Source organism: Oncorhynchus kisutch, linkage group LG30 (genome assembly GCF_002021735.2).
Source record: "Oncorhynchus kisutch isolate 150728-3 linkage group LG30, Okis_V2, whole genome shotgun sequence".
Classification (NCBI taxonomy): Eukaryota; Metazoa; Chordata; class Actinopteri; order Salmoniformes; family Salmonidae; genus Oncorhynchus; species Oncorhynchus kisutch.
Window position 1 is genome coordinate 18,325,558 of NC_034203.2, and position 13,228 is coordinate 18,338,785.

The window sequence follows — 13,228 nt, forward strand, 5'->3', positions numbered from 1 at the left end:
TTACTTGGATCCTACAATGCTGCACACCTCGTTGTGTTTCTCAATTAAATTGAGCAGGCCTGTCAAGGTGAAGGGGTCATATATGTCATTGTGTGGGACAATGTCTAATAATATCATACAATATACTTTACACTGACCCCAACGTTTTATGAGTCCACGTTTGCTATGCCGTTAGGAAAGGTGTTTTAGATGACATCTTGGTCTTTTGTTGAATTTTCTTAGAAAAAGGCTTGCCACTTTCTGTGGTCAAGAGAAAGTTTGTGGATCTGGATTTTATTGCCCTTTCGTATAATGGAGCAAAAAGTTTCGTTATAGAATAGATGATGTAGCCCTGGATCAAGATAGAAAGCTGATTGGGGCCATATCCTGCCCCTACTGGTCAAGCCTGGCACTTCAAAAGGGACTTCTGGCCAGTAGAGTCAGCCAGGGTTCCTGGTCTGAAGGGCCCCTGTCCAGTAAAAGGGGTTTGTGCTGATGTGACGTGAAATTGCTTTGTCCTCTGTATTAATCTACTGCTTCTCTCAGTGATCCTATCACTGTGTGTCTCCCTCCTCAGTTGACCCTGTGAGTAATCACTTAGTGTGAGGAGAACTCCAAAAGCATTACATTAGGATCACAGTCACTGTCTTAGGTGGTCTGTCAATGAGCAATAGAAAGAAGTGAGCATATCGATCTGCTCCTCTTTCAGAGGAGGGATTGTATCCAATCCTTTTTAGAAAATAGGGCGGAAAATGCTAGTGTTGACGAGATAAAAAATGTTTAATTTTTTTCGAATTCATAGCTTTTCAGATGCACATTTTCATGGAATGTCGGAGATGTTTGAATGAAATATCTCTCAACTTAAATTGTCAACATCACAAGACATAATTAGCTCTAAAAGGTTTTGAGTCATAAACTTTGTCTGTGAAAAATCATTGGAACAATTTAAGGTTAGGCTGATTAATGATAAAGTATATTGAGAAATGGAGCATTACAAATAGTATTTTCTGGAAGACAATAACAGCATTTTTCCTTGCATATCTTAAAACATTATTTATAACTTTAGATTACTATCATATAAATGTATCATGCATGCCACGTCTAGCAGAATCTGGAAGTATTGGGGGTTAACAATTCTTTAAGAACAGTCATGGGGGTTTGGCAACAATTCAGCAATTATTATGTCTCCGGTAGCCATACACCACACATTCTAGCCATTAGAATAAAGGTTATCAGCTAGTAGGACCCCATCAAGGCTGGCTGACCCTATATAGTGCACGACTACTGCCCAGGGCCAATAGGGCTCTGGTCAAAAGTAGTGCACCATGTAGGGAACATGGTGCCATTTTGGGACACTCATAGAGGGAACACCTCCCTCTTTTTGGCTTTGTGCTGTACTTGCTATTTGTCAGGACCACTCTCTGAAATGCCATTATGCACAAATGTAGCATTTCCTTGCCTGCCAGCCTAAAATTCTAAGACTGTTGCCCATAAATAATGCAAGAACCTACAGATCCTTAATTGTGAAAACTGTGCAGGAATAAACATGTATTCTCATGCAAATGACCACCTGTATCTCATTCGCTTTTGCATATCAATGGAGGTGTGCATGTACTGTATGCATATATTTTCTTATCAGATGTGCAAAGCACTGTTTCAGCTATAAGCGTTGCACATCTGATGGCAGTGATCGTGTACTGGGCCATGCGTGTGTGTGTGTGTGTGTGTGTGTGTGTGTGTGTGTGTGTGTGTGTGTGTGTGTGTGTGTGTGTGTGTGTGTGTGTGTGTGTGTGTGTGTGTGTGTGTGTGTGTGTGTGTTTGTGTGTGAGTGCGTGTGTTTGCTGCAAGCGCCAGCTCTCTCCTAACACCCTTATTTCAGACAGGCCAGTAATTGGTGTAACATTAAACAGACAATGGCAAATCTGCTGTCCTTCCCTCATTAAATAATTGTACTTCTAAATCAGTTGGATTGATTCTTTTTGTAGTTTTGATTGATATACAGAAAGTGTCCAGGGCAGATGGACACAATGGAAAGTGGCCCAGAGGCTATGTTTTGTCCAGCCCCCCAACACAAGAAGGCTCGGATTGAATTAAAAACCAAACTTTGTTATCGTCACTGTGTGAGTCACATTGACTAGGGACTTTATTTGGACCAAAATGTCCTGCAATGTCCTGGACATAGTGAATAGACTCAAGAAATTGATAAGTCTGACACTCTCATGTTTCCTTATGTAGTGGATGGTCACTCTTGGCGTTGACGGTGGTATTGACAGTGATCTTGATGCTGATTTTTGAGTGCTTCTTGAGTACCTTGTGTTTCAGTGTGGGGGGTTGTGTACCTGTCATTGCAACACTTCCACTCTGTCACAGTGGAGCACATGAGAATCAGGAGGTCAAATGGAGATGGATGTAGCGGATGAATCGCTACCTAGAAGTAGACCTACAAGACTTCCCTCTGGAAATGTTTTCCCATAGACTGTTTAGTCCAAAACAGTGTGATGACCCCTGGCAACGATGACGCATGCAGGGGCCTTACTGTGAACGCCGTGAGCAAGGCAGAGCTTTGCCTTTAATATTCCCTACGTCATGACAACCTCTAACGAGTGGAAATGTGACAAGATTTTCCTGTATGTGAGTTGCAATTACAATAAGGTGAGGTCAGCGGGAAGAATTCTGATTAATTTGAGATTTAATTCTGTGGGGCGAATGATGATTGGAAAAGGAAAAGAGGTCCCTACTTGATTTGAGGGTCACTGAGGAGGAGATCAGACGCCTCCATTCCACCACCTGAGACTTAATAGTGTATTACTCAGATTGTGCATGCCAAATGTCACCTTATTCCCTATTTAGTGCACTACCTTTGACCAGGACCCCAAAATGGCACCCTATAGCCTAGTAGTACACTATATCAAATCAAATGTAATTTTTCACATGCTTTGTAAACAACAGGTGTGGACTAATAGTGAAATGTTACTTACAGAACCTCCCCAACAATACATATAGAAAGATGGGCTATGAGGTAATTACAATATGCACATATAACTAGGAATAAAGTGACAGATGGTAAACAGTATCAGCAGCGTATGTGATGAGTCAAAAAAAGTGCAAAAAGGGTCAATGCAGATAATCTGGGTAGCAATTTGGTTAACTATTTATATAACTATTTAGCAGTCTTATGGCTTGAGTTTAAAAGCTGTTCAGGGTCCTGCTGGTTCCAGACTTCGTGCATCGATACTGCTTGCTGTACAGTAGCAGAGAGAACAGTCTGTGACTTGGGTGGCTGGAGTCTTTTGTTAGGGCTTTCCTCTGACACCGCCTGGTATAGAGGTCCTGGATGGCAGGGAGCTCAGCCCCAGTGATGTACTGGGCCATACGCACTACCCTCTGTAGCGAATAGGGTGCCATTTGGGACACATCCTGAGCCTGTTGGACATACCCCACAGACAGAGTGATAATGTCAGCGAGATCAACATCAGCATTCACACTGATCAATAGAGTGACACACAACATGTGACCTTCCATGTCACTCTGTGTGTGTGTGTGTGCGTGTGTGTGTGTGTGTGTGTGTGTGTGTGTGTGTGTGTGTGTGTGTGTGTGTGTGTGTGTGTGTGTGTGTGTGTGTGTGTGTGTGTGTGTGTGTGTGTGTGTGTGTGTGTGTGTGTGTGTGTGTGTGTGTGTGTGTGTGTGTGTGTGTGTGTGTGCGTGCGTGTGTGCATACCAGAACATCGCCAGGAGGTCAGTGACAGAGAAATGAACAGTCTTCTCTCACCACTAACGTTAACTGTCAGGGTGCCTCCTGGCTACATCGTTAGCTGGTTCCACACGCTCGGAGGGTACCCATCCCTGGTGAAGACATGCACATCTATTTTTATGGACGTGATCAAAAGTAGTGCACTATATAGGGAATAGGGTGCCATTCGGGATCCACACTATGTTTTCCCCAGACATTGCCACCGCCACCTTTGGAAATGCAATTATGAGCAACAAATAAATAAGAAAAGGGTATGAAACTGGTTGATAACTGTATCCACCAGCACCTCAACACGGTGGGTAATAACTAAAATAATTTCCCCGGAACATTCTTTAATTTTAGCTATGTCAAGTGATATGTCTCAAAATAATTTATCCCCCTAGGTGTTTTTCCTATTTTGTTGCATTACAACCTGCAATTTAAATGGATTTTTATTTGGATTTCATGTAATGGACATACATAAAATAGTCCAAATTGGTGAAGTGAAATGAAAAAAATTACTTGTTTCAAAAAAGAAAGAAAAAAAGAAGACAAAAACTGAAAAGTGTATTCACCCCCTTTGCTATGAAGCCCCTAAATAAGATCTGATGGAAACAATTACCCTCAGAAGTCACATAATTAGTTAAATAAAGTCCACCTTTGTGCAATCTAAGTGTCACATGATCTCAGTATATATACACCCGTTCTGAATGGCCCACAACACCACTAAGCAAGTGGCACCACCAAGCAAGCTGAACCATGTAGACCAAGGAGCTCTCCAAACAGGTCAGGGACAAAGTTGTGGCGAATTACAGATCAGGGTTGAGTTATAAAAAAATATCAGGATGTCATGGCCAGGGACTGGGAAACTAATCAGAATTGAAGGAACGATGGATGGCACTAAATACAGGGAAATTTCTTAAGGGTAACCTGTTTCAGTCTTCCTGAGATTTGAGACTGGGACGGAGGTTCACCTTCCAGCAGAACAAGGACCCTAAGCATACTTCTAAAGCAACACTCGAGTGGTTTAAGGGGAAACATTTAAATGTATTGGAATGGCCTAGTCAAAGACCAGACCTCAATCCAATTGAGAATCTGTGGTATGACTTAAAGATTGCTGTACCCCAAGGAACCCATCCAACTTGAAGGAGCTGGAGCAGTTTTGCCTTGAAGAATGGGCAAAGATCCCAGTGGCTAGATGTGCCAAGCTTATAGAGACATACCCCAAGAGACTTGCAGCTGTAATTCCTGCAAAAGGTGGCTCTACAAAGTAAAGGGTGGTGAATAGTTATGCACGCTCAAGGTTTCTGTTTTTGTGTCTTATTTCTTGTTGGTTTCACAATAAAAATATTTTGCATCTTCAAAGTCGTAGGCATGTTGTGTAAATCAAATGATACAAACCCCTCCAAAATCTATGTTAATTCCAGGTTGTAAGTCAACAAAATAGGAAAAATGTCAAGGGGGTGAATAATTTCGCACGCCACTGTATGTCTTATGAAGGGACCTGTGCATCAATTTACCAACATCAGGAACCTTTGGTTGTGTTCATCTAAATTAGACTCCTGGCCAAAGTAGGTTGTAAAACAAGGGGTTTGGTTTAATACACTTTTCTGAGACGTCCTAATTTATCCATTGAAAAAAAATAACCGTATTTGAATGCAGAAAGAATGAATGTCTTAGATTGTTAAAACATTTATGATGCTCAGTAAATTGGGTACTGCTTAGCATTATTTTACATATTGCTGTAGCCTACACTGAGAATACCAAACATCAGAAACACCTTCCTAATACTGAGTTGCACCACCTTTTTCCCTCAGAACAGCCTCAATTTGTCGAGGCATGGACTATACAAGGTGTCAAAAGCTTTCCACAGGGATGCTGGCCCATGTTGACTCCAATGCTTCCCACAGTTGTGTCAAGTTGGCTGGATGTCCATTGGGATGGACCATCCTTCTTTAACCTGTCTCCTCCCCTTCATTTACACCAGGGATTCCCAAACGTTTCGGCCCGCGACCCCATTTTGATATCTGAAAATTCTCATGACCACAACCATGTGAAAAAAACATGTAGTTAACAGCCAATGCTTACATTTTTAATTGGGGATATCAGTCAATTGCAAAACATTCAAACAGTATTTCTGATTGTTTTCTCAACTCACCGTAATATATTTGTACTGTGGGCCTATGACAGTCAATTGCAAATTACTTTGACATATTTTCTCTTATCGAACCACTACTAATGAGATGGTTGTACTTGATGCATGTCGCATCAGAACTTCTCAAAGTCAGGGGGCGGGGCTGACAGTGTGCACCTCATCTCTCCTGTCACATCCAACCTGGATCGATATTTGTTTTTTTATACAGACGAGAGCACTGTATCAGTGTAGCATGAGTTTTAATGCTCGGAGGGAGACCGTACAGTATTCCCTTTGAGTCAGGAACCAAAAGTCCTCCATAGTGACGTTGTCTACAGCTCGATCAGCTGTTCAGTTTCACTTGCCGGCATGCCAACTAAGTCAGGATTACAGTCAAATGGATTTCACTGATTCGGTCACTCATCTGTATAACATTTTTGTATTTCCCCTGCATGCTTGCGTTCAAGGTCCCACAGTTGAAAGTGCATGTCAGAGAAAAAACCAAGCCATGAGATCGAAACAATCCAAGGAAGGATTGTGTCGAGGCACAGATCTGGTGATGGGTACCAAAAAATGTCTGCAGCATTGAAGGTCCCCAAGAACACAGTGGTCTCCATCATTCTTAAATGGAAAAAGTTTGGAACCAACAAGACTCTTCCTAGAGCTGGTCACCAAGCCAAACTGAGCAATCGGGGGAGAAGGGCCTTGGTCAGGGAGGTGAACAAGAACCTGATGGTCACTCTGACAGAGCTCCAGAGTTCCTCTGTGGAGATGGGAGAACCTTCGAGAAGGACAACCATCTCTGCAGCACTCCACCAATCATGCCTTTATGGTAGAGTGGCCAGACAGAAGCCACTCCTCAGTAAAAGGCACATGACAAAATGCTCGGAGTTTGCCAAAAGGCACCTAAAGGACTCTCAGACCATGAGAAACAAGATGATCTGATCTGATGAAACTACGATTGAACTCTTTGGCCTGAATGCCAAGCATCACATCTGGAGGAAACCTGGCACCATCCCTACGGTGAAGCATGGTAGTGGCAGCATCATGCTGTGGGGATGTTTTTCAGCGGCAGGGACTGGGAGACTAGTCTGGATGGGGCAAAGGTTGACCTTCCAACATGACAACGACCCTAAGCACACAGCCAAGACAACGCAGGAGTGGCTTCGGGACAAGTCTCTGAATGTTCTTGAGTGGCCCAGCCAGAGTCCGGACTTGAACCTGATCGAACATCTCTGGAGAGACCTGAAAATAGCTGTGCAGCAACGCTCCCCATCCAACCTGACAGAGCTTGAGAGGATCTGCAGAGAAGAATGAGAGAAACTCCCCAAATACAGGTGTGCCGAACCTTATAGCGTCATACTGAAGGGTGCTATCCAGGGTGCAATCACTGCCGAAGGTGCTTCAACAAAGTACTGAGTAAGGGTCTGAATACTTATGTAAATGTGATATTTGTGTTTTATAAAAAATAATTGGCCCAAGTTAAACAATTTAAAGGCACTGCTACCAAATACTAATTCAGTGTAAGTTAACTTCTGACCAAACGGGAATGTGATGAAAGAAATAAAAGCTGAAATAAATCATTCTCTCTGCTATTATTCAGATATTTCACATTCTTAAAATAAAGTGGTGATCCTAACTGACCTAAGACAGGGAATTTTTACTTGGATTAAATGTCAGGAATTATGAAAAACTGAGTTTATATGTATTTGGCTAAGGTGCATGTTAACAGGCTTCCGACTTCAACTGTATATATAAACATTTTTTTACCAGGATTTTGGAATTCTCCCGTGACCCCGTTTTCATATCAGGCGACCCCCACATGGGGCCGCGACCCCTAGTTTGGGAACCCCTGATCTACTCTGATTGAAGTGGATTTAACAAGTTACATTAATAAGGGACCATAGCTTTCACTTGGATTCACCTGGTCAGTCTAAATCAATGAAAGAGCTTGTGTTCTTAATGTTTAGTACATTGTGTATATTCTCCTTTAATTACATTTCCCATCAGTAGTTTCAGATTCATTCTATATGTTGTTCTGGATACTTTAGTGTATATTATACTGTATGTATTCCATAGGGGAACTATGTTAATACATGTGTATGGTGTATTCTGTATGGCAAAGTCTGTCCTCAGTTACAAGTGCACGAATGCCTGTATTGCATCTCAAGTGATGTCTTTGATCACCCAATCGTGGAGCTATTTAAGCTTGTGAGGTCCATTACAATTAGAAATATCAAATCAATGAGAGCGAGCATGGGCGTTTTGTCATCATCAGTCACTCATTGGCCGATAAAGGTCAAAGAGTGGCAGGAATAAGGCAGCACACCACACACAGCATCAGACACAGGAGAGGAAACGGGCAGAAAGCATAGATTTTTTTTGACCATCATTAAAATCTGATCATTAAATAAAAGGACAAATTATTCATAGGCCTATACATAAAGGCCTATTCATGCAATCACTATACCTTGTTTACCCTAAATAGCTCTATTTATGCAAACATAGGATATGTCACAAATGACTATGGGCCCTGGGTCAAAAGAAGTGCACTAAATAGGGAATATAAGGTGCCATTTGGGATGTAGTCTTGAATTTCACCATACAGATGAGCTCCACTAATGACCTCTTCAGGGACTTAGGGGCTCATCCATTTTCCTACCAGCAGCTGTTGATGTATATGTATGTTTCGTCGTTAACAACACTTACGATTCCGATCGCATGTAAATGATTGAAATTAAAGCCATCGGATGACAAAAATAAAGTCTTGAATAAAACATTATGTATACTGCCTGTGGATAAATCGCACAACTGAAAAGTTGATGAGGAACATACAAAAGATGAATTGACTGCAATATTTTTCTGACCATGCCCGTAAACGTTGCATAAAATCAATATTTATTCACACATTATAGTACAGAGCAAAAAAAAAGGACACATTTCCATATATTGTTGAATCTCTCAATATCAAACAGGTGTTTTAAAAGCTGTTTGTTAATCTTGTGAGAGGATTTGAAATACCCAAATACATGTCTTATCTATCTTGTAATCACCACTAGGCTAGCTACACATACAGTGCCTTCGGGATGTATTCAGACCCCTTGACTTTTTCCACATTTTGTTAGGTTACAGCCTAATTCTAAAATTGATTCAATTGTTTCCCCCCCTGATCAATCTATACACAATACCCCACAATGACAAAGCAAAAACAGGATTTTATATTTTTTTTTACATCAGCATTCAGACCCTTTACTCAGTACTTTGTTGAAGCACCTTCGGCAGCGATTACATCCTCGAGTCTTCTTGGGCATGATGCAAAAAGCTTGGCACACCTGTATTTGGGGAGTTTCTCCCATTCTTGCTGCACAGCTAATTTCAGGTCTCTCCAGAGATGTTCGATCGGGTTGAAATCCGGGCTCTGGCTGGGCCACTCAAGGACATTCAGAGACTTGTCCTGAAGTCACTGCTGCGTTGTGTGCTTAGGGTCGTTGTCCTGTCCTCTGGAGCAGGTTTTCATCAAGGATCTCTCTGTACTTTGCTCAGTTCATCTTTGCCTCGATCCTGACTAGTCTTCCAATCCCTGCCGCTGAAAAACATCCCCACTGCATGATGCTGCCACCACCATGGTTCACCGTAGGGATGGTGGCAGGTTTCCTCCAGAAGCGACGCTTGGCATTCAAGCCAAAGAGTTTCATCTTGGTTTCATCAGACCAGAGAATCTTGTTTCTCATGGTCAGAGAGTCCTTTAGGTGCCTTTTGACAAACTCCAAGCGGGCTGTCATGTGCCTTCCATCTGGCCACTCTACCACAAAGGCCTGATTGGTGGAGTGCCATCTCAGAGGTATGTGTGCGTGCATGCCTGTGTGCATCCTCCTCCTAACCCTGTCCGACAGGAATGCATTTCAAAGACTATAACCTCAATATACTGTCCCTATAGAATTCCTCCCATCATGGTTCATTCACTGGATAATTCTGGGAAAATGGGAACAGAACTTTATAATGAGCTTGCTCTGGAGATGGCTTGGTAAAGCAACTTAACTCCATCTTGTATCTTGATGAGCTTTTGAAAATAGACCAATGTTACTTGTGATTCAGATTTTGCCAAAATGTGAATGAAGCTGACGGCATTGTTTTATATTTGTAGAAAGTTCAAAGATCTCACTTAGAATATTCACTGTGGACCAAAGGCATGACCCCCTAAAACCGTGGGAGTGTAACAGACAAATCCCAGAGAATGTGTCCTGCATTCCCTTAAGTTATTTCAAATACTGTACATGTACAATACATACACATTTTATTCCAAGATCACATATTGGTGAATCATCCTAATGCATCTTCTGTCTTTTTAGAGGCATTGAATTAAATTCACATTTTTGTGAATTGGCTGAATGGAGAAAGCAGAGATGATCAATTAGAAACACTCATAGTCATTTATTGACTTAATCAGACAGCCATCGGACTGCTGAACACCTCAGCCGGGACCGACCACCTGCACACCAACAATCTCCTCCCACTTGGCACAGATGTCATTCAACAACTATTCCACATTGGTTCAACGTAATTTCATTGATTAAAACAGTGTGTGCCCAGTGGGCTTGCGTGGACTCTTCGCACCTTAGCAAACATGCACTCGCTCACACATTCACTCACACATCCTCCTCCATATCCTTCCCTCCCTGGCACATGTGTAAATATCCTACTGTGCATTTATTTGAGTGACTTCCTTGTATTCACATTCTGCTAAATGTACTCTATTTTTATTCCATTGAGCTTATTTATTTTCTTGTTAATTAAGTTGCGTTATTGAGAGGTGAAACCTGCAAGTAAGCATTTCATTGTACTGGTTACCATGTGTATCCTGTGCTTATGACAAATACACTTGCCTTGACTAACGATATTCCTGTCTATTTCCATTCCTGGACCCAGTGGAACATTTTGTTTGAACAACTGTTTGTATCTCTAGTCATTTTTCCCAATTAATCTTTAATATGACTGTAACTGCTGAATCAATAGTCTGTAGTCAACAGTCATGATAAATATTTTCTTAACTCCATTTTTTTAAACTGCATTGTTGGTTAATTAAGGGCTTGTAAGTAAGCATTTCATGGTAAGGAATACCTGTTGTATTCAGCGCATGTGACAAATACAATTTTATATGATTCATTTTATTTTATTTGATAGAACATGGATATCCAGATCCCGAACAAAAGAAGTATAGATAATAAGGTGTCATTTGGGACGCACCCTGGACCTATTTATTGTAGGAAGAGAAACATTTAACAGCTCTAATTATGATCTCAGTGAAACTTGGCCCTTGAAGGGATGTATGACCTAATTTTTTTATAACATAATTCTTAGTGAAAATGTGTCTTACATAGCCTGAGCTCAAATAATGTTTTTTTATGTAAGCATGAAAAGGGTTTGCCATGCTCTCCCACTTCTACAGTCCAGTGGACTGTTCATTCAAATGTCAACTTCATACACCTACACTTTGTGCATTATTGGCATAATGCCAGGGTTTTAGGCTGACCTAAACCCATAACCAGGCATGTGCGCAGATAAAGCGCTAGGGGTTCTGGAGCACCTCCCCTTTTGCCCTCCTATTAAAAAAATGCTCTTTTGAACTAATTAGGCAACTTTTATTTTTATTTTTAGTCTCAATTCTCTCTTGTAATGTTAAATGTATAGAATTGCCTATCAAACTAGATCCTTTCTCAAGAACTTATTAATCTTTTAAAAAGTCCCCTCCTCCTCCCTTCTTCCACCACAAGCGCAGCAGTGCGCAGACGAATGGACAAGCATCACATCAAAACTATATTTGTCACATGCGCCGAATACAACAAGTGTAGACATTACTGTGAAATGCTTACTTACAGGCCCTTAACCAACAGTGCAGTTCAAGAAGAGTAAATCAAATATTTACCAAATAAACTAAAGTAAAAAATAATAAAAAGTAACACAATAAAATAACAATAAAGAGGCTATACCTGTATACAGGTGGTACTCGTACCGAGTCAGTGTGCGGGGGTACAGGGGTAAAGTGACTATGCATAGATAATAAACAGCTAGTAGCAGCAGTGGTAGGGGTCCCAGAGTGTTTTGTCTCACAGTTGGGGACAGGGTAAGGGGCAACTGCGGTTTGACTGTTTGTCAGTAAATACCATAGTAGTTAGCTATTTGATGAATTGTTCAGCAGTCTTATGACTTGGGGGTAGAAGCTGTTAATGAGCCTTTTGGTCTTAGACTTGGCTTGAGGCAGTGAGTTGGAAATGACTATCACTAGTAGGTTACTTTGAATTGTTAGAATGTTTTGTCTCAGTCAGGGACAGGGAAGTGGGCAGCTGCAGTTTGACTGTTTGTCAGTAAATACTATAGTAGTTAGCCTGTTTTGACAGCATAGCCTAGCTAACTCGCTGTTTACCCTAAATTAGCAAATGATCAGCTGATATAGCCTAACCCCAGTAGCTGTTCTTCTAGCAAAGAAGTAGGCCTAGTGCTTCTTTCTAACTCCCTGTTATCTGCGGTTCTGGTTTTCTTAGGTGGTTTTCTTAGCATTTTTTTTGCAGAAAAAAAACAAGGGTGAATTTGGCTATAGGTGCAGTTGGCTACAGGAGCGGCCCGTCCATACCTTTATAATGCCTTGGATGTTGCTCATCTCTTCTCTGTGTATGTGCAGTCAGGTAAACATACAGATGTGAACAGATTGAGACTTAGGCTATAAGGTCATATATTTCATTATAATCAACTATATTTATAACCTACTCTTTATTAGGCGATAATATGGTTCAGTGAAATACTTAGGAAATTGCTTTATTTTCTCCCTCAAACGCAACTTCTACCTCGTAATCTGTTCTGATATATCAGGTTGTCCTGTGTGAAATGTTAATGAGTCAATCCAAATAATTGCAGTTGGAAAAGGCCACAAGGGTCTTTTCTGTATTCTATAAGTGCAAGCCACCCACCTCGCTTGCCAGCTTGGCAGGCTGGAACGTGTACCTGGACCTTTGCCGTTGCATTGAGCCCTGCCAAATCGAATCACCTGTTTAAAATATACTGAACAAAAATATTAACGCAACATGCAACAATTTTAACAATTTTACTGAGTTACAGTTCATATAAGGAAATCAGTCAATTGAAGTAAGTTCATTGTGCCCTAATCAATGGATTTCACATGACTGGGCAGGGGCGCAGGGAGGGCATAGGACATTCCTGCAGTCAGCATGGCAATTGCACGTTCCCTCAACTTGAGACATCTATAGCATTGTTTTGTGTGACTAAACTGCACATTTTATTGTCCCCAGCACAAAGTGCACCTGTGTAAGGATCGTGCTGTTTAATCAGCTTCTTGATATGCCACACTTGTCAGGTGGATGGATTATCTTGGT